We start from the raw sequence: 20,932 nt of genomic DNA on the forward strand, positions 1-20,932 counted from the left end.
GGTGAAGGTTAGGGTTAGTTTGATTTTTAGGGATAGGTTTAGGGTTAGGATTAGGGTTAGGGTGAGGGTGAGTGTGAGTGTTAGGGATAGGGTTAGGCTTAGGTTTAGGGTTAGGCTGAGGGTGAGGGTGAGAGCGAGCATTTGAGTTACAGTGAGGGTGAGGATTAGAGTTAGGGTGAGGGTTAGGATGAGGGTTAGGGTTACAGTGAGGGTGAAGCTTAGGGTTAGGGTGAGGGTTAGGGTTAGGATTAGGTTTAGGGTGAGGGTGAGGGTTAGGATTAGGGTTAGAGTTAAGTTTATTGTTAATGTTATGGTTAAGGTTACTTCTGGAGTGAGGGTGAGGCTTAGTGTGAGGGTTAGGGTTAGGATTAGGGTTAGGGTTAGTATTAGGGTTAGGGTGAGGGTGAGTTTGAGGGTGAAGGTTAGGGTTAGGGTGATGGTTAGTGTTACGGTTAGCTTGAAGTTTAGGATGAGGGTTAGGGATAGATTGAGTGTTAGGTTGAGGGTGAAGGTAAGGGTAAATTGAGGGTTAGGCTATGGGTGAGGGTTAAGATAAGGGTGAGTGTTAAGGTTAGGGTGAGGGTTAGGGTAAGTGTGAGGGTTAGGGGTTAGGGTGAGGGTGAGGGTTAGATTGAGGATTAGGGTTAGGGTTAGTGTGAGGTTTAGGGTGAGGATAAGGGTTTAGGTTTAGGTGAGGATAAGAGTTAGAATTAGGGTTAGGATGAGGGCTAGGGTGAGGCTGGGCTTAGGGTTAGGGTTAGGGTTAGGGTGCGGTTTAGGGTTAGGATGAATATTAGGGTTAGTGTGAGGGTTAGTGTTAGGGTTATGGTTAGTGTTAGGGTGGGGGTAAGTGTTAGGGTGATGGTTAAGTTTAGGGTGAGGGTTACAGTTAGGTTGAGGGTTAGGGTTCCTGTTAGGGTTATTTTTAATTTTAGGTTTAGGGTTATGTTCAGGGTGAGGGTGAGGGTGAGGGTTAGGGTTATTGTGAGGTTTATGGTTAGGATTTATGTTAGAGTTAGGGTTAGGGTTAGGGTGAGGTTTAGGGTTAGAGTTAGGCTTAGGGTGAGGGTTAGGTTGACGGTTCGGGTTAGGGTTAGTGTTAGTTTAGGGTTAGGGTGAGGGTTAGTTTGAGGGTTAGGGTTAGAGTTAGGGTTAGGTTTAGGATTTCGGTTAGGGTGAGGGTGAGTGTGTGGGTTAGGGTTAGGTTTAGGGTAAGGCTTAGGGTTAGGGTGAGGGTGAGTTTGAAGGTGAGGGTTAGGTTTAGGGTGAGTGTTAGGATTACGGTTAGGGTGAGGGTAAATGTGAGGGTTAGGGTTAGGATTAGGGTTAGTCTGAGGGCTAGGGTGAGGGTGAGGTTTAGGTTTATGGTTAGGGGGAGGTTTAAGGTTAGGGTTAGGTTGAGGATGAGGTTTAATTTTAGAGTTAGTGTTAGGGTGAGTGTGAGTGTTAGGGTTAGTGTTAGAGTTAATGTTAGGGTTATTGTTAGGGTTAGGTTGAGGGTTAGTTTTATGGTTAGGATTAGGATTAGGGTTACTATGAGGGTGAGTGTGAGGGTTAGGGTGAGGGTTAAGTTGGGCTTAGGGTTAGGCTGAGGGTGATGGTGAGGGTTAGGTTTAGGGTTAGGGTGAGGGTGAGGTTTAAGGTTAGAGTTAGTGTTAGTGTGAGGGTTAGTGTGAGAGTGAGAGTTAGGGTTAGGTTGTGGGTGAGGGTTAGGATTAGGTTGATGTTAAGGGTTATGGTCAGGGTGACGGTTAGGATGAGGGTTAGGGTTAGTGTGAGGGTTAGGGTGAGGGTGACAGTAAGGGTAAAGTTGAGTGTTAGGCTGAGAGTGAGGATTACTGTAAGGGTGAGGGTTAGGGCTAGGGTGAGGGTTAGGTTTAGGGTTAGGGTTAGGGTGTGGTTTAGATTGAGGATTCATTTTTGGGGTTAGTGTGAGATTTAGGGTGAGGATGAGGTTTAGGGTTGGGTTGAGCGCTAGGGTGAGGATGAGGGTTAGGGTTAGGGTTAGGGTGAGTGTTAGGTTTTGTGTGATCGTTAGGGTTAATGTGATGGTTAGTGTTAGGGTTAGGGTTAGTGTTGGGGTGAGGGTAAGTGTTAGGGTGAGGTTTAGGGTTAGGGTGAGAATTATGGTTAGAATGAGTGTTAGGGTTAAGTTTAGGGTTATTTTTAGGGTTATTGTTAGGGTTAGGATGAGGGTCAGGTTTAGGATTAGGGTTAGGGTGAGGGCTAGGGTGAGGGTGAGAATTAGGGTTAGGGTTAGGCTTAGGCTTAGGGTTAGGCTGAGGCTGAGTGTGAGGTTGAGGGTGAGGGTTAGCATGATGGTTAGGGTCATGATTAGAGTGAGGGTTAAAATGAGGGTTAGGTTTAGGGTGAGGTTTAGGGTGAGGGTGACAGTAAGGGTCAAGATGAGGGTTAGCGTGAGGACTAGGGTTAGGATGAGGGTGAGGATAAGATTGAGGATAGTGTTAAGGTTACAGTGACTTTTACGGTGATAATGAGGGTTAGGGTTAGGGTGAGGGCTAGGGAGAGGTTGAGGATTATGGATAGGGTTAGGTTGAGGTTTAGGGTTAAGGTGATGGTTAGAGGGTTAGTGTGAGGGTTAGTGTTAGGACTAGGGTTAGTTTTAGGGTGAGGGTTAGTGTTAGGGTGAGTTATAGGGTTAGGGTGAGGGTTATGGTTAGGGTTAGGGTTAGTGTTAGCTTTAGGGTTATTGTTTGGGTTAGGGTTAAGCTTACGTTGAGGGTGAGGGTGAGGGTAAGTATTAGGGTGAGGGTTAACGTTAGGGTGAGGGTTATGGTTAGGGTTAGGGTTAAGTGTTAGGTTTAGGGTTATTTTTAGGGTTAGGGATAGGGTTAAGGTTACGGTGAGGGTGAGGGTGAAGGTAAGGTTTAGGTTTAGGTTGAGGTTTAGGGTTAGGGTTAGGGTTAGAGTTTGGGTTAGGGTGAGGGTGAGGTTTAGGTTTAGAGTTAGTGTTAGGGGGAGGGTTATGGTGACGGTTAGGGTTAGGGTTAGGGTTAGGGTTAGTGTTAGGATTAGGGTTAGGGTGAGGTTGAGTGTGAGGGTTAGGGTTAGGGTTAGTCTGAGGGTGAGGGTAAGGGTTCGGTTTAGGATTAGGGTGAGGTTTAGGATGAGGTGAAGGTTAGGATTAGGGTTAGGATGAGGGCAAGTGTGAGGGTGAGGGTTAGGGTTAGCATTATGGTGAGGTTTAGGATTAGGGTTAGGTTTATGGTTAGGGTGAGGGTTAGGGTTAGGGTTACAGTGAGGGTGAGATTTAGGGTTAGAGTTAGGGTTATTGTTAGGGTTAGGGTTAGGGTGAGTGTTAGGGTGAGGGTTAGGGTGAGGTTTAGATTTAGGGTTAGGCTTAGGCTTAGGCCGAGCGTGGTAGTGATGTTTAGGGTTAGGGTTAGAGTGAGGGTTAGGGTTAAGTTTAGGGTGACTGTTAGGATGAGGTTTGTTGTTATGGTTAGGGTTATGGTTAGTTTTAGGGTTATGATTAGGGTTAGGTTTAGGGTAAGGGTTAGGGTTAGGGTTTGGTTTAGGGTTAGGGTTAAGTTTAGGATTAGGGTTAGGGTAAGGGTTATTGTTAGTGTTATGGTTAGTGTTAAGTTTGCGGTGAGGGTGAGGCTCAGGGTGAGGGTTATGGTTAGTGTTAGGGTTTGGGTTAGGGTTAGTTTTATTGTTAGGGTTAGGGTTAGAGTTGCGGTCATGGTGAGAGTGAGGGTGAGGGTTAGGGTGAGGTTTAGGGTGAGGTTTAGGGTTAGGGTTAGGGTTAGGGTGCTGGTGAGGTTTAGGGTTAGAGTTAGGGTGAGTGGGAGGGTTAGGGTGAGGGTTAGGGTTAGGTTTAGTGTTAGCATTAGGGTGTGGGTGAGGGTTAGGTTGAGGTTTAGGGATAGGTTTAGGGTTAGGATTAGGGTGAGTGTGAAGGTGAGGGTTAGGGGTTAGGGTTAGGCTTAGGCTTAGGGTTAGGCTGAGGGTGAGGCTGGGGGTGAGTATTAGTGTTAAGGTGATGGTTAGGGTTAGGGTTAGTGTTATTGTTAGGGTTAGGGTTACAGTTAAGGTGAGGGTGAGGTTGTACGTAGGGTTAGGGTTAGGGTTAAGCTGAGGTTTTGGGTTAGTTTTAGAGATAGGTTTAGTGTGAGTGTGAGGTTTAGAGTTAAAGTTAGGGTTAATGTTAGGGTTAGGCTTAGGGTTAGAATGAGGCTGAGCTTGGGCCTGAGGATTAGGTTTAGGGTTACGGTTCTGGTTAGAGTTAGGGTTAGGTTTAGGGTTAGGGTTAGGCTAAGGGTTAATGTTAGTGTTATGGTTAGTGTTAGGTTTAAGTTTGCAGTGAAGGTGAGGCTGAGGGTGAGGTTTATGGTTAGGGTTAGTTTTATGGTTAGTGTTATTGTTAGGGTTAGGGTTAGAGTTACGGTGAGGGTGAGGGTGAGGGTAAGGCTTAGGTGAGATGGGTCAGGTTTAGAGTTAGGGTTAGGTTGAGGGTGAGGATTATGTTTAGAGTTAGCGTTAGTGGGAGGGTTAGGGTGAGGGTTAGGTTTAGGTTGTTTTTTAGGGATAGGGTTAGGGTTAGGATTAGGGTTAGGGTGAGGGTGAGGGTGAGGGTTAGTGTTAGGTTTAGGCTTAGGCTTAGGGTTAGGCTGAGGATGAGGGTGGGAGTGAGCGTTTGTATTACAGTGAGGGTGAGGATTAGAGTTAGGGTGAGGGTTAGGATTAGGGTTAGAGTTAGGTTTATTGTTAGTGTTATGGTTAAGGTTACTTTTGGAGTGAAGGTGAGGCTTAGTGTGAGGGTTAGGGTTAGGATTAGGGTTAGGGTTAGGATTAGGGTTAGGGTGAGGGTGAGATTGAGGATGAGGTTGAGGGTTAGGGTTAGGTTTAGGGTGAGATTTAGGTTTAGGATTAGGGTTAGAGTTAGGGTTAGGGTTAGGGTGAGGGTAAGTGTTAGGGTGAGGGTTAGGTTTAGGGTTAAGTTTACAGATAGGTTGAGGGTTAGGTTTCCTGCTAGTGTTAATTTTAATTTTAAGTTTATTGTTACCTTGAGGTTGAGGGTGAGGGTGAAGTTTAGGGTTAGGGTTAGGGTGAGGTTTAAGGTTAGGATTAGGGTTAGAGTTAGGGTTAGGGTTAGGTTGAGGTTTAGGTTTAGAGTTAGGCTTAGGGTGAGGGTTAGTGTGAGGGTTAGGGTTAGGGTTAGTGTTAGGTTAGGGTTAGGGTGAGGGTTAGTTTGAGGGTTAAGGTTAGGTTTAGGTTGAGGTTTAGGTATAGGGTTAGGGTTAGAGTTAGGGTTAAGCTGATCGTGAGGTTTAGGGTTAGAGTTAGAGTTAGTGTTAGGGTTAGGTTTAGGGTGAGGGTTAGGGTGAGTTTTAGATTTCGGGTTAGGCTTAGGCGGATTGTGAGTGTGAGGGTTAGGGTTAGGGTGAGGGTTAGCGTTAGGTTTAGGGTGAGGGTTTGGATGAGGTATTTGGTTATGGTTAGGGTTAGTGTTACTTTTAGGGTTAGGGTTATGGTTAAGTTTAGGTTTATGGTTAGGGTTAAGGTGAGGGTTAGGTTTAGGGTTAGGCTTAGGGTTAAGGTTATGGTTATTGTTAGTGTTATGGTCAGTGTTAAGTTTGCAGTGAGGGTGAAGCTCAGGTTGAGGGTTATGGTTAGTGTTAGTGTTAGGGTTAGGGTTAAGGGTAGTGTTATTGTTAGGGTTAGGGTTAGAGTTATGGTCACGGTGAGAGTGAGGGTGAGGGTGAGGGTTAGGGTGAGGTTTAGGGTGAGGTTTAGGTTTAAGGTTAGGGTTAGGGTGCTGGTGAGCTTTAGGTTTATATTTAGGGTTAAGGGGAAGGATAGGGTGAGGGTTAGATTTAGGGTTAGTTTTATAGATAGGTTGAGGGTTAGGGTTCCTGCTAGGGTTATTTTCAATTTTAAATTTAGGGTTACGTTGAGGGTGAGGGTGAGGGTGAGGGTTAGGGTTAGGGTTAGGGTGAGGGTTAAGGTTAGGATTAGGGTTAGAGTTAGGGTTAGGGTTAGGGTGAGGTTTAGGGTTAGAGTTAGGCTTAGGGTGAGGGTTAGTGTGAGGGTTAGGGTTAGGATTAGTGTTAGGTTAGGGTTAGGGTGAGGGTTAGTGTGAGGGTTAGGGTTAGGTTTTGGTTGAGGTATAGGTATAGGGTTAGGGTTAGAGTTAGGGTTAGGTTGATCGTGAGGTTTAGGGTTAGAGTAGGGTTAGTGTTAGGGTTAAGTTTAAGGTGAGGGTTAGGGTGAGAGTTAGAGTTCGGGTTAGGCTTAGGCGGATTTTGAGGGTGAGGTTTAGGGTTAGGGTGAGGGTTAGCGTTAGGTTTAGGGGGAGGGTTTGGATGAGGTTTTTGGTTATGGTTAGGGTTAGTGTTACTTTTAGAGTTCGGGTTAGGGTTAGGTTTATGGTTAGGGTTAAGGTGAGGGTTAGGTTTAGGGTTAGGCTTAGGCTTAATGTTAGTGTTATTGTTAGTGTTATGGTTAGTGTTAAGTTTGCAGTGAGGGTGAGGCTCAGGTTGGCAGTGATGGTTAGTGTTAGGGTAAGGGTTAGTGTTAAGGTTAGTGTTATTGTTAGGGTTAGGGTTAGAGTTACGGTCACGGTGAGAGTGAGGATGAGGGTAAGGATTAGGGTGAGGTTTAGGGTGAGGTTTAGGTTTAAGGTTAGGGTTAGGGTGCTGGTGAGGTTTAGGTTTAGAGTTAGGGTTAAGGGGAGGGTTAGGGTGAGGGTTAGGTTTAGGTTTAGTGTTAGCATTAGGGTGTGGGTGAGGGTTAGGTTGAGGTTCAGGGATAGGGTTAGGGTTAGGGTTAGGTTAGAGTCAGTGTGAGGGTGAGGGTTAGGGTTAGGGTTAGGCTTAGGCTTAAGCTTAGGCTATGGGTGAGGATGGGAGTGATTATTAGGCTTAGGGTGATGGTTAGGCTTAGGTTAGTGTTATTGTTAGGGTTAGGGTTAGAGTTACGGTGAGGGTGAGGGTGCGTGTGAAGTTTAGGGTTAGGGTTAAGGTAAGGTTTAGGGTTAGGTTAAAAGATAGAGTTAGGGTGAGGGTGAGGTTTAGGGTTAGAGTTAGTGTTAGTGTTAGGGTTAGGCTTAGGGTTAGGCTGAGCCTGAGGGTGGGGGTGAGGATTAGGGTTAGGGTTAGGGTTAGATTTAGGGTTAGGGTTAGGTTTAGGTTTAGGGTTTGGGTTATTTTTAGAGTTATGGTTAGGGTTAAGTTTGCAGTGAGAGTGATGCTGAGTGTGAGGTTTATGGTTCGGGGTAGGGTTAGGATTAGGGTTAGGGTAAGGGTGAGTGTGAGGGTTAGGGTTAGGCTTAGGCTTAGGTTTAGGGTTAGGCTGAGGGTGAGGGTGGGGGTGAGGGTTAGTGTTATGTTGAGGGTGAGGATTAGGGTTTGGGTGTTGGTTAGGATGAGGGTTAGTGTTATGGTGAGGGTAAGGTTTAGATTTAGGGTGAGGGTTTGGGTTAGGATTAGGGTGAGGGTGAGGGTGATAGGGTTAGGGTTAGGATTAGGGTTATTTTTAGTGTTATGGTTAAGTTTACCTTTGCAGTGATGGTGAGGCTGAGGGTGAGGTTTAGGGTGAGGATTAGGGTTAGGGTGAGGTTGAGGGTTAGGGTTAGGGTTAGGGTGAGGTTTAGGGTTAGGGTGAGGGTTAGGGTTAGTGTGAGGGTTAGTGTTAGGGTTATGGTTAGGGTTAGGGTCAGGGTTAGTGTTAGGTTCAGGGTTAGGGTTAGGGTTAGTGTTAGGGTTAGGGTTAGGGTGAGGGTTAGTTTGAGGTTTAGGGTTAGGCTTAGGTTTAGGATTAGGTTTGGGTGAGGGTCAGTGTGAGGGTTAGGGTTACGCTTTGGCTTAGGCTGAGGGTGAGGGTGGGGGTGAGGATTAGTGTTTGGTGATAGTTAGGTTTAGAATTAGAGTGACGGTTAGGATGAGGTTTAGGGTTACGATTAGGGTGAGGGCTAGGGTGAGGGTGAGGGTTAGTGTTGGGGTTAGGGTTAGGCTGAGGGTGAGATTGAGGGTGAGGGTTAGTGTTAGGTTGATGGTTAGGGTTACGGTTAGCTTGAAGGTTAGAATGAGGTTTAGGGATAGGGTGAGTGTTAGGGTGAGGGTGATGGTAAGGGGAAAGTTGAGGGTTAGGCTGTGGGTGAGGGTTAAGATAAGGGTGAGGGTTAGGGTTAGGGTGAGTGTTGGGATTAGGTTTAGAGTGAGGGTTAGTGTGAGTGTTAGGCCTAGGCTTAGGGTTTGGGTATGGGCTACGGTGAGGGTGAGGGTTAGGGTTAGGTTTAGGGTGAGCGGTAGGGTGAGGGTTAGGGTTAGTGTTAGGGTTAGGGTTGCAGTTAGGGTTAGGCTTAATGTTAGGCGGAGGGTGAGGGTGAGGGTGAGGTTTAGGGTTGGGTGAGGGTGAGGATTAGGGTAAGAATTAGGGTTCGGGGGAGGGTTAGTGTGAAGGTTAGGGTTAGGTTTAGTGTTACGGTTAGGGTTAGGGTGAGGTTGAGTGTATGGTTTAGGATTAGTCTTAGGCTGAGGCGGAGGCTTAGGCGGAGCGTGAGGGTGAGGGTGAGTGTTAGGGTTAGGGTTTTAGGGTTAGGGTGAGTGTTAGGATGAGGTTTAGGGTTAGCATTAGGGTTAGGGGGAGGGCTAGATTTAGGGTGAGGGTTAGGGTTAGCGTTAGGGTAAGGTTTAGGGTTAGGGTTATGGTGAGGGTGAAGGTTAGGGTTAGGGTTAGGGTTAGGGTGAGGCTGAGGGTTAGGATTAGGATTATGGTGAGGGTTTGTTTTAGGGTTAGAGTTACCGTGAGGGTCAGGGTTTGGGTTAGGTTTAAGGTTAGTGTTATAAGTTAAGTTTAGGCTTAGAATTACTTTAAGTGAGAGGGTGAGGGTGAGGGTTAGGATCAGGGTTAGGGTGAGGTTTAGTGTTAGGATTATGGTTAGAGTGAGGGTGAGGTTTAGGGTTAGAGTTAGGGTTAGGGGGAGGGTTAGGTTGAGTGTTAGGGTTAGGGTTAGTGTTAGGGTTAGGGTGAGGGTTAGGTTGAGGTTTAATGTTAGGGTTCGTGTTAGGTTTAGGATTAGGGTGAAAGTCAGTGTGAGTTTGTGGGTTAGGGTTAGGGTTTGGCTTAGGCTTAGTGTTAGGCTAAGGTATGGGTGGGGATGAGGATTAGGTTTAGAATGATGGTTAGGGTTATGGTTAGGTTAAGGGTTAGGATAAGTGTTAGTGTTAGGATTAGGGTTAGCGTGAGGGCTAGGGTGATGGTGAGGGTTAGGGTTAGGGTTAGGCTTAGGCTTAAGTTTAGGCTGAGGCTGAGGGTGAGGGTGAGGGTTAGGGTTAGGTTGATGGTTGAGGTTGCCGTTAGGGTGAGGGTTAGGATGAGGATTTATGTTACGGTGAGGGTTAGGGTGAGGGTGATCGTTACGGTAAGGTGAGGGTTAGGATTAGGGTGAGGTTGAGGTTTAGATTCAGGATTAGTGTTATTGTTAGTGTGAGGTTAAGGGTGAGGATGAGGTTTAGGGTTAGGTTGAGGGCTAGGTTGAGGGTGAGAGTTAGGGTTAGGGTGAAGTTTAGGGTTAGGGTGATGGTTAGGGTTAGTGTGACGGTTAGTCTTATGGTTAGGGTTAGGGTTAGGGTGAGGGAAAGTGTTAGGGTGATGGTTAGGGTTAGGGTGAAGGTTATGGTTAGGATGAGGGTTAGGGTTAGGGTTAGGTTTATTGTTAGGGTTAGGGTTAGGGTTAGGGTTATGTTGAGAGTGAGTGTGAGAGTGAGGGTTAGGGTTAGGATGAGGTTTAGGTTTCAGATTAGGGTTAGAGTTAGGGTTAGGGTGAGGGTGAAGTTTAGGGTTAGAGTAAGGGTTAGTGTTAGTGTTACGATTAGGGTGAGGCTAAGTTTGAGGGTTAAGGTTAGGGTTCGGTTTAGGCTTAGGGTTAGGCTCAGGGTGAGGGTGGGGATGAGGAATAGGTGTAACTTGATGGTTAGGGTTAGGGTTAGGTTTAGGGTTAGGGTTAGGGTTACGGTTAGGGTTAGGGTTAGGTTGAGGTTGAGGGTTAGATTGAGGGTTAGGGTTATGTTGAGCGTTATGGTTAGGGTGAGGGTTAGGTTTAGTGTTAGGGTTGTTGTTAGGGTTAGGGTTAGGGTTACAGTGAAGTTGAGGGTGAGGGTTAGGTTTAGAGTTAGGGTGAGGTTTAGTTTTAGGGTTAGGGTTAGAGTTAGGTTTAGGGTGATCGTGAGGTTTAGGTTTAGTGTTAGAGTTATTGTTAGGGTTAGGGTTAAGGTGTGGGTTAGGGTGAGGGTTAGGGTGAGGGTAAGGGTTAGGTTTAGCGTGAGTGTTAGGATGAGGTTTAGGTTTAGGTTTAGGGTTAGTGTTAGGTTTAGTGTTAGGGTTAGGATTAGGTTTAGGGTTAGGGTTAGGGTTTAGGTGAGTGTTAGGGTTAGTGTTAGGGTTAGGCTTAGGCTTAGGGTTAGGTTTAGGATTATTGTTAATGTTATATTTAGTGTTAATTTTGCGGTGAGGGTGAGGCACAGGGTGAGGTTTATGGTTATTGTTAGGGTTAGGGTTAGGGTTACTGTTATTGTTAGTGTTAGGGTTAGAGTTACGGTCACTGTGAGAGTGAGGTTGAGGGTGAGGGTTGGGGTGAGGTTTACGGTGAGGTTTAGGGTTAGGGTTAGTTTTAGGGTGCTGGTGAAGTTTAGGGTTAGAGTTCAGGTTAGGGTGATGGTTTAGGGTGAGGGTTAGGTTTAGGTTTAGTGTTAGCATTACAGTGAGGGTGAGGGTTAGGTTGAGGTTTAGGGATAGGTTTAGGGTTAGGATTAGGGTTAGGGTGAGAGTGAGGGTGAGGGTTAGTGTTAGGGTTAGGTTTAGGCTAAGGGTTAGGCTGAGGGTGAGGGTGGAGGTGAGGATTATTGTTAAGGTGATCGTTAGGTTTAGGGTTAGTGTCATTGTTAGGGTTAGGGTTAGACTTATGGTGATGCTGAGAGTGCGGTTGAGGGTAAGTGTTAGGATTAATGTGAGTGTTAGGGTGAGGATTAGGGTTAGGATTAGTGTTAGGGTGAGGGCTAGGATGACTGTGAGTGTTAGGGTTAGGGTTAGGCTGAGGTTTAGGGTTAGGGTTAGGGTGAGGGTGACGTTTAATTTTAGAGTTAGGGTTAGGGTGAGGGTTAGGGTTAGGGTTAGTGTTTGGGTTAGGGTTAGGGTTAGTGTTAGGGTTAGGTTGAGGGTTAGGGTTAGGGTTAGGATTAGTTTTAGGGTGAGGGTGAGGGTGAGTGTGAGGGTTAGGTTTAGGGTTAGATTTAGTGTTAGGCTGAGGGTGAGGGTGATGGTGAGGCTTAAGGTGAGGGTGAGGTTTAAGGTTAGAGTAGGTGTTAGTGTGAGGGTTAATGTTAGGGTTAGGTTGAGGGTGAGGGTTAGGATTAGGGTGAAGCTTAGGGTTACGGTCAGGGTCAGGTTAGGATGAGGGTTAGGGTTAGTATGAGGGTTAGGGTGAGGTTGACAGGACAGTAAGGGTAAAGTGGAGGGTTATCTGAGAGTGAGGATTACGGTAAAGGTGAGGGTTAGTGTTAGGGTGAGTGTTAGGTTTAGGTTTAGGGTGAGGGTTTGGTTTAGATTGAGGATTAGTCTTAGGGTTAGTGTGAGGTTTAGGGTGAGGATGAGGGTTAGGGTTAGGTTGAGGGCTAGGTTGAGGGTGACGATTAGGGTTAGGGTTAGGGTGAGTGTTAGGTTTTGTGTGATCGTTAGGGTTAATGTGAGGGTTAGTGTTAGGGTTAGGGTTAGTGTTGGGGTGAGGGTAAGTGTTAGGGTGAGGTTTAGGGTTAGGGTTAGGATGAGGGTCACGGTTAGGATTAGGGTTAGGGTGAGGGCTAGGTTGAGGGTGAGGATTAGGGTTAGGGTTAGGCTTAGGTTTAGGCTGAGGCTTAGGGTGAGGTTGAGGGTTAGGGTTAGCATGATGGTTAGAGTCATGGTTACGGTGAGGGTTAGGATAAGGGTTAGGGTTAGGGTGAAGTTTATGGTGAGGGTGACAGTAAGTGTCATGGTGAGGGTTAGGGTGAGGATTAGGGTTAGGGTTAGGGTGAGGGTGAGGTTAAGATTGAGGATTAGTGTTAAGGTTAGAGTGAGTTTTAGGGTGATAATGAGGGTTAGGGTTAGTGTGAGAGCTAGGGTGAGGGTGAGGGTTAGGGATAGGGATAGGTTTAGTTTCAGGGTTAAGCTGATGGTTAGGGTTAATGTGAGGGTGAGTGTTAAGACTAGGGTTAGTTTTAGGGTGAGGGTTAGTGTTAGGGTGAGTTATAGCGTTAGGGTGAGGGTTATGGTTAGGGTTAGGGTTAGTGTTAGGTTTAGGTAATTGTTAGGGTTAGGGTTAGCGTTAAGGTTATGGTGAAGGTGAGGGTGAGGCTAAGGGTTAGGTTTAGGGTGAGGCTTAGGTTTAGGGTTAGGGTTAGAGTTAGGGTTAGGTTGAGGGTGAGGTTTAGGTTTAGAGTTAGGGTTAGGGTGAGGGTTAGGGTGATTGTAAGGGTTAGGGTTAGGGTTAGGTTTAGTGTTAGGATTAGGGTTAGGGTGAGTTTAAGTGTGAGGGTTAGCGTTAGGGTTAGGCTGAGTTTGAGGTTGAGTGTTAGGGTTAGGGTGAGGGATTGGGTTAGGGTTAGGATTAAGGTGAGGGTTAGGATGAGGTTTAGTGTAAGGATTAGGGTTAGGATGAGGGCAAGGGTTAGGGGGAGGGTTAGGGTTAGAATTATGGCGAGATTTAGGATTAGGGTTAGGTTTAGGGTTAGGGTGAGTGTTAGGGTTTGGGTTAGTGTTAGGGTGAGGGTGAGGGTTAGGATTAGGTTTAGGGTTAGGGTTATTGTTAGTGTTATGATTAATGTTAAATTTAAGGTGAGGGTGAGGCTGAGGGTGAGTTTTAGGTTTAGGGTTATGGTGAGGTTTAGGGTTAGTGTTAAGGTTAGGTTTAGGGTGAGGGCTTGGGTTAGGGTTAGGGTTAGGGTGAGGGTGAGGGTTAGGGTTAGGGTTTGGGTTAGGGTTATTCTAGGGTTTGGGTAACGGTTAAGCTGAGGGTGAGGGTGAGGGTTAGGTTAGGGTTAGGGTGAGGTTTAGATTTAGGGTTAGGTTTAGAGTTAGGTTTAGGGTGATGGTGAGATTTAGGGTTAGAGTTAGGGTTAGTGTTAGGTTTAAGGTTATTGTGAGGGTTAGGGTGAGGGTTAGAGTTAGGTTTAGTGTTAGGTTTAGGATGAGGGTTAGGGCTATGTTTAGGGTGAGGTTTAGGATGAGGTTTAGGGTTAGGTTGAGGGTTAGGGTTAGTTTTACGGTTAGGATTAGGGTTAGGGTTAGGGTTAGGGTAAGAGTTAGGGTTTGGCTTAGGGTTAGGGTTAGGGTTATTGTTAGTGTTATGGTTAGTGTTAAGTTTGCGGTGAGGGTGAGGCTCAGGGTGAGGGTTATGGTTAGTGTTAGTGTTTGGGTTAGGTTTAGTATTATTATTAGGGTTAGGGTTAGAGTTTCGGTCATGGTGAGTGTGAGGGTGAAGGTTAGGGTGAGGTTTAGGGTGAGGTTTAGGGTTAGGGTTAGGGTTAGGTTTAGGGTACTGGTGAGGTTTAGGTTTAGAGTTAGGGTGAGGGGAGGGTTAGGGTGAGGGTTGTTAGGTTTAGTGTTAGTATTAGTGTGAGGGTGAGGGTTAGGTTGTGGTTTAGGGATAGGGTTAGGGTTAGGATTAGGGTTAGGGTGAGGGTGAGGGTGAGGGTTATGGTTAGGCTTAGGCTTAGGGTGAAGCTGAGGGTGAGGCTGGGGGTGAGGATTAGGGTTAGGGTTAGGGTTATTTTTAGGGTTAGGGTTAGAGTTACTGTGACGGTGAGGGTGCGGGTAGGGTTAGGGTTAGGGTTAGGCTGAGGTTTAGGGTTAGGTTTAGAGATAGTGTTAGGGTGAGGGTGAGGTTTAGGGTTAAAGTTAGGGTTAATGTTAGGGTTAGGCTTAGGATTAGGATGAGGGTGAGGGTGGGGGTGAGGACTAGGGTTAGTGTTAGGGTTAGAGTTAGGGTTAGGGTTAGGGTAAGGGTTAATGGTAGTGTTACGTTTAGGTTTAAGTTTGCAGTCAGAGTGAGGCTTAGGGTAAGGTTTATGGTTAGGGTTAGGGTTAGGGTTAGTGTTATTGTTAAGGTTATGTTTAGAGTTTCGTTGAGGGTGAGGGTGAGGGTTAGGGTTACGGTGAGATTTAGGGTAAGGTTTAGTTTTAATGTTAGGTTGAGGGTGAGGATTAGGTTTAGAGTTAGGGTTATTTGGAGGGTTAGGGTTAGGGTTAGGGTTAGGTTGATTTTTAGGGATAGGGTTAGGTTTAGGATTAGGGTTAGGTTGAGGGTGAGTGTGAGGGTTATGTTTAGGGTTAGGCTTAGGCTTAGGGTTAGGCTGAGGGTGATGTTGGGGGTGAGGGTTATTTTTACAGTGAGGGTGAGGATTAGGGTTAGGGTGAGGGTTAGGATGAGGGTTAGGGTTACAGTGAGGGTGAGGGTTAGGGTTAGGGTGAGGGTTAGGGTTAGGATTAGGGTTATGGTGTGGTTGAGGGTTAGGATTTGGGGTTAGGGTTAGGTTTATTGTTAGTGTTATGGTTAAGGTTACTTTTGGAGTGAGGGTGAGGCTGAGGGTGAGGGTTAGGGTTAGGATTAGGGTTTGGGTGAAGTTGAGGGTTAGGATTGGGGTTAGGGTTAGGTTTATTGTTAGTGTTATGGTTCAGGTTACTTTTGGAGTGAGGGTGAGGCTGAGGTTGAGGGTTAGGGTTAGGATTAGGGTTAGGGTGAGGTGGCGGGTTAGGATTGAGGTTAGGGTTAGGTTTATTGTTAGTGTTATGGTTAAGGTTACTTTTGGAGTGAGCATGAGGCTGAGGGTGAGGGTTAGTGTTAGGATTAGGGTTAGGGTGAGGGTTAGGGTTAGGGTGATGGTTAGTGTTTTGGTTAGCTTGAAGTTTAGGATGAGGTTTAGGGATAGACTGAGTGTTAAGGTGAGGGTGAAGGTAAGGGTAAATTAGAGGGTTAGGCTGTAGGTGAGGGTTAAGATAAGGGTGAGGGTTAGGGTTACAGTGAGGGTTAGGGTAAGTGTGACGGTTATGGGTTAGGGGGAGGGGGAGGGTTAGATTGAGGATTAGGGTTAGGGTTAGTGTGAGGTTTAGGGTGAGGATAAGGGTTGAGGGTTAGGTAATGGTAAGAGTTAGAATTAGGGTTAGGGTGAGGGCTAGGGTGAGGTTGATGGTTAGGGTTAGGGTTAGGGTTAGGGTGAGGTTTAGGGTTAGTGTGAGGGTTAGTGTTAGGGTTACGGTTAGTGTTAGGGTGATGGTTAGGGTTAGGGTGAGGTTTATATTTAGGTTGAGGGTTAGGGTTCGTGTAAGGGTTATTTTTAATTTTAGGTTTAGGGTTACGTTGAGGATGAGGGTGAGGGTGAGGGTTAGGGTTAGGGTTAGGGTGAGGTTTAGGGTTAGGATTAGAGTTAGAGTTAGGGTTAGGGGTAGGGTGAGGTTTAGGGTTCGATAGGCTTAGTGTGAGGGTTAGGTTGACGGTTAGGGTTAAGGTTAGTGTTAGGGTAGGATTAGGATGAGGGTTAGTGTGAGGGTTAGGGTTAGGGTTAGGTTTAGTATTAGGGTTAGGGTGAGGGTGAGTGTGTGTGTTAGGGTTAGGTTAAGGGTTAGGCTTAGGGTTAGGCTGAGGGTGTGGTTGAGGGTGAGGGTTAGGTTTAGGGTGAGTGTTAGGATTAGGGTTAGGGTGAAGGTTAGGTTGAGGGTTAGTGTTAGGATTAAGGTTAGTCTGAAGGCTAGGGTGAGGGTGACTTTTAGGGTTAGGTTTAGGGTGAGGTTTATGGTTAAGGTTAGTTTGAGGGTGAGGTTTAATTTTAGAGTTAGGGTTTTGGTGAGTGTTAGGGTTAGGGTTAGTGTTAGGGTTAATGTTAGGGTTAGTGTTAGGGTTAGGGTGAGGGTTAGGGTTATGGTTAGGATTAGGATTAGGGTTACTGTGAGGTTGAGTGTGAGGGTTAGGGTGAGGGTTAGGGTTAGGCTTAGGGTTAGGCTGAGGTTTAGGGTGAGGTTGAGGGTTAGGGTTAGGGTGAGGGTGAGGTTTAGGGATACAGTTAGTGTTAGTGTGAGGGTTAGTGTGAGAGTGAGTGTTAGGGTTAGGTTGTGGGTGAGGGTTAGGATTAGGGTTATGCTTGCTTAGGTTTATGGTCACGGTGAGGGTTAGGATGAGGGTTAGGGTTAGTGTGAGGGTTAGGTTGAGGGTGACAGTAAAGGTAATGTTGAGGGTTAGGCTGAGAATTAGGATTACAGTAAGTGTGAGGGTTAGGGTTAGGGTGAGGTTTAGGGTTAGGGTTAGGGTGTGGTTTAGATTAAGGATTAGTTTTTGGGGTTAGTGTGAGGTTTAGAGTGAGGATGAGGATTAGGATTAGGTTGAGGTGTAGGGTGAGGATAAGGGTTAGATTTAGGGTTAGGGTGAGTGTTAGGGTTAGGGTGATCGTTAGGGTTAGTGTGAGGGTTAGTTTTAGGCTTAGGGTTAGTGTTAGGGTGAGGGTAATTGTTAGGGTGAGGTTTAAGGTTAGGGTTAGTGTTATGGTGAGAATGAGGGTTAGGGTTAGGTTTAGGGTTATTTTTAGGGTTAGGGTTAGGGTTAGGATGAAGGTCAGGGTTAGGATTAGGGTTAGGGTGAGGTCTAGGGTGAGGGTGAGGGTTAGGGTAGAGTTAGGCATAGGCTTAGGTTTAGGCTGAGGCTGAGGGTGAGGTTGAGGGTTAGGGTTAGCATGATGGTTAGGTTCATGGTTAGGGTGAGGGTTAGGATGAGGATTAGTTTTAGGGTGAGGGTTAGGGTAAGGGTGACAGTAAGGGTCAAGTTGAGGGTTAAGGTGAGTATTAGGGTTAGGGTTAAGGTGAGGGTGAGAATTAGATTGAGGATTAGTGTTAAGGTTAGTGTGAGGGTTAGTGTTAGGACTAGGGTTAGTTTTAGGGTGAGGGTTAGCTTTAGGGTGAGGGTTATGGTTATGGTTAAGGTTAGTGTTAGGTTTAGGGTTTTTGTTAGGTTTAGGGTTAGGGTTAATGTTGCGGTGAGGGTGAGGGTAAGTGTAAGTTTTAGGGTTAGGGTGAGGTTTAGGTTTAGGGTTAGGGTTAGGGTTATTGTTAGTGTTATGGTTAGTGTTAAGTTTGCGGTGAGGGTGAGGCTCTGGGTGAGGTTTATGGTTAGTATTACGGTTAGGGTTAGGGTTAGGGTTAGTATTATTGTTAGGGTGAGGGTTTGAGTTATGGTCATGTTGAGAGTGAGGGTGAGGGTTAGGGTGAGTTTTAGGGTGAGGTTTAGGGTTAGGGTTAGGTTTAGGGTTAGGGTGCTGGTGAGGTTTAGGGTTAGAATTTGGGTGAGGGTGAGGGGGAGGGGGAGGGTTAGGGATAGATTTAGGGTTACGATTAGGGTTAGGGTGAGGGTGAGGGTGAGGGTTATGGTTAGGCTTAGGCTTACAGTTAGGCTGAGGTTGAGACTGGGGGTGAGGATTAGGTTTAGGGTGATGGTTAGGGTTAGGGTTAGTGTTATTGTTAGGGTTAGGGTTAGAGTTACCATGAGGGTGAGTGTGCGGGTAGGGTTAGGGTTAGGGTTAGGCTGAGGTTTACGGTTAGGTTTAGAGATAGGGTTAGGGTGAGGGTGAGGTTTAGGGTTAAAGTTAGTGTTAGGTTTAGGGTTAGGCTTAGGGTTAGGCTGAGGGTGAGGGTGGGGTGAGGATTAGGGATAGGGTTAGGGTAAGGGTTAGGGTTAGGGTTAGGGTAAGGGTTAATATTAGTGTTATGGATAGGTTTAAGTTTGCAGTGAGGGTGAGGATGAGGGTGAGATTTATGTTTAGGGTTAGGGTTATGGTTAGTGTTATTGTGAGGGTTAGGGTTAGAGTTACGGTGAGGGTGAGGGTGAGGGTGCGGGTTAGGCTTACGGTGAGATTTAGGGTGAGGTTTAGGTTTATGGTTAGGTTGAGGGTGTGGATTAGGTTTAGAGTTAGGGTTAGTGGGTGGGTTAGGGTGAGGGCTAGGGTGAGGGTTAGGGTTAGGCTTAGGGTTAGGCTGAGGGTGAGGGTGATGGTGAGGGTTAGGGTTAGGGTGAGGGTGAGGTTTAGGTTTAGAGTTAGGGTTGGGGGAGGGTTAGGTTGAGGGTTAGTGTTAAGGTTAGTGTTAGTGTTAGGATTAGGATTAGGGTTAGGATGGGGTTGAGTATGAGGGTTAGGGTTCGGGTTAGGCTTAGGCTTAGGGTTAGGCTGAGGATGAGGGTGAGGGTTAGGGTTAGGGTCAGGTTTAGGGTTAGGATTAGGGTGAGGGATTGGATAAGGTTTAGGGTTAGGATGAGGGCAAGGTTGAGTGTGAGGTTTAGGGTTAACATTATGGCAAGGTTTAGGATTAGGGTTAGTTTTAGGGTTAGGGTGAGTGTTAGGGTTAGGGTTACGATGAGGTTGAGGTTTAGGATTAGGGTGAAGTTTATGGTTAGTTTTAGGGTGAGGGTGATGGTTAGGATTAGGGTTAGGATTAGGTTTATTGTTAGTGTTATGGTTAAGTTTTCGGTGATGGTGAGGCTGAGGGTGAGAGTTAGGGTTAGGGTTAGGGTTAGGGTGAGGGCTTGGGTTAGGTTTAGGGTTACGGTGAGGATGAGCGTTAAGGTTAATGTTAGGGTTAGGGTTATTGTTAGGGTTAGGGTTAGAGTTATGGTGAGGGTGAGGGTGAGGCTGAGGTTTAGGGTTAGGGTTAGCGTGAGGTTTAGGGTTACAGTAAGGGTTAGGGAGATACTTAGGGTGAGGGTTAGGGTTAGGTTTAGTGTTAGGGTTAGGGTTAGGGTGAGGGTTACGTTGAGGTTTAGGGTTAGGGTTAGGGTTAGGTTTAGGATTAGGGTTATGGTGAGGGTGAGTGTGAGGGTTAGGGTTAGGTTTAGGCTTAGACTTAGGGTTAGGCTGTGGGTGAGAGTGGGGATGAGGATTAGGTTTTGGGTGATGGTTAGGGTTAGTGTTAGGTTTAGGGTTATGATTAAGGTTAGGGTTAGCATTAGGGTTAGGGTGAGGGCTAGGGTGAGGGTGAGGGTTAGTGTTAGGATTACGCTTAGGCTTTAGGGTTAGGCTGATGGTGAGGTTGAGGGTCAGTGTTAGGGTTAGGGTGATGCTTAGGATTATGGTCAGGGTGAAGGTTTGGAAGAGGGTTATGGTTAGGGTGAGGGATTTGGGTGAGGGTGACGGTAAGGGAAAATCTGAGGGTTAGGCTGAGAGTGAGGATTAAGGTAAGGTCTAGGGTTAGGGTTAGGGTTAGGGTTAGGGTGAGGTTAAGATTGATGATTAGGTTTAGGGTTAGTGTGAGGTTTAGAGTGAGGATGAGGGTTCGGGTTAGGGTGAGGGCTAGGTTGAGGGTGAGCGTTAGGGTTAGGCTTAGGGTGAGGTTTGATGTTAGGGTGATGGTTAGGGTTAGTGTGAGTGTTAGTGTTAGGGTTAGGGTTAGTGTTAGGGTGAGGGTAAGTGTTAGTTTGAGGGTTAGGTTTAGGGTGAAGGTTATGGTTAGAATGAGGGTTAGGGTTAGGGGTAGGGTTATTGTTAGGTTAGGGTTAGTGTTACATTTACGGTGAGGGTGAGTGTTAGGGTTAGGTTTAGGGTGTGGTTTATGTTTAGGGTTAGGGTTAGAGTTAGGGTTAGGGTGAGGGTGAAGTTTAGGGTTAGAGTTAGCGTTAGTGATAGTGTTAGGTTTAGGGTGAGTGTCAGTGTGAGGGTTAGGGTTAGGCTTAAGCTTAGGGTTAGGCTTAGGCTTAGACTGAGCGTGAGTATGAGGGTTAGGATTAGGGTTAGAGTGAGGTTTAGGTTTAGGGTTACGGTGAGGGTTAGGGTTAGGTTTAGTGATAGTGTTAGAGGTAGGGTTAGGGTGAGGGTGACAGTAAGGGTAAAGGTGAGGCTTAGGTTTAGGGTCAGGATTAGATTGAATTTGAGTGTGAGGGTTACAGTTAGGGGTAGGGTTAGGCTTAGGGTTAGGGTGAGAGTTAGGGTTAGGGTTAGGGTTAGTGTTGCTGTTAGGGGTAGGGTTAGGGTGAGGGTTAGGGTGAAGGTGAGGATTAGGGTTAGGATTAGGATTAGGATTAAATTGAGGGTGAGTGTGAAGGTTAGTGTTAGGGTTAGGGTTAGGGTGAGCTTGAGGGTTAGGGTTAGGGTTAGGGTTAGGGTTAGGGTTAGGGTTAGGGTTAGGGTTAGGGTTAGGGTTAGTGTTAGGGTTGGGGTTAGGGTGAGGGTTAGGGTTAGGGTTAGTGTTAGGGTTGGGGTTAGGATGAGGGTTAGGATGAGGGTGAGGGTTAGGGTTAGGTTTAGGATTATGATTAGGGGTAGTGTTAGGGTGAGTGCTTGGGTTAGGCTTAGGGTTAGGATTAGTCTTAGCATTAAGCTGAGAGTGAGGTTGAGGGTTAGGGTTAGGGTTCAGGTTAGCGTTAGCATTTGGGTGACAGTAATGGTTCGGGTTATGTTTAGGGTTAGGGTGAAGTTTTTGAGTTAGGTTTTCAGTTAAGGATTAGGGGGAGAGTTAGGATGAGGATTAGGTTTAGGATTAGGGTTAGGGCGAGGGCTAGGTTGAGGGTGAGGGTTAGGGTTATTTTTAGGGTGAGGTTAAGGGTTAGTGTTAGGGTAAGGGTGAGGGTTAGAATGAGGGTTAGGGTTATGGTGAGGGAGAGGGTTAGGGTTAGGGTTAGAGTTAGGGTGAGGATGAGGGTTAGGGTGAGTGTGAGGGTTAGGATTAGGGTTAGGGTTAGGATTATTGTTAGTGGTATGGTTCTGGTTACCTTGGCAGTGATGGTGAGGCTGAGGGTGAGGGTTAGGAATAGGATTAGGGTTAGGTTAAGTTTCAAGTTAGGATTGGTGTTATTGTTAGGGTTAGGGTTAGAGTTAAGGTGAAGGTGAGGGTGAGGGTAAGCGTTAGGGTTAGGGTTAGGGTTAGGGTGAGGTTTAGTGTCAGGGTTAGGATTAGGGTTAGGGTG

This window comes from Dipodomys merriami, unplaced genomic scaffold, assembly GCF_024711535.1.
Source record: "Dipodomys merriami isolate MVZ:Mamm:240054 unplaced genomic scaffold, mDipMer1.0.p SCAF_53, whole genome shotgun sequence".
NCBI classification, from domain to species: domain Eukaryota; kingdom Metazoa; phylum Chordata; class Mammalia; order Rodentia; family Heteromyidae; genus Dipodomys; species Dipodomys merriami.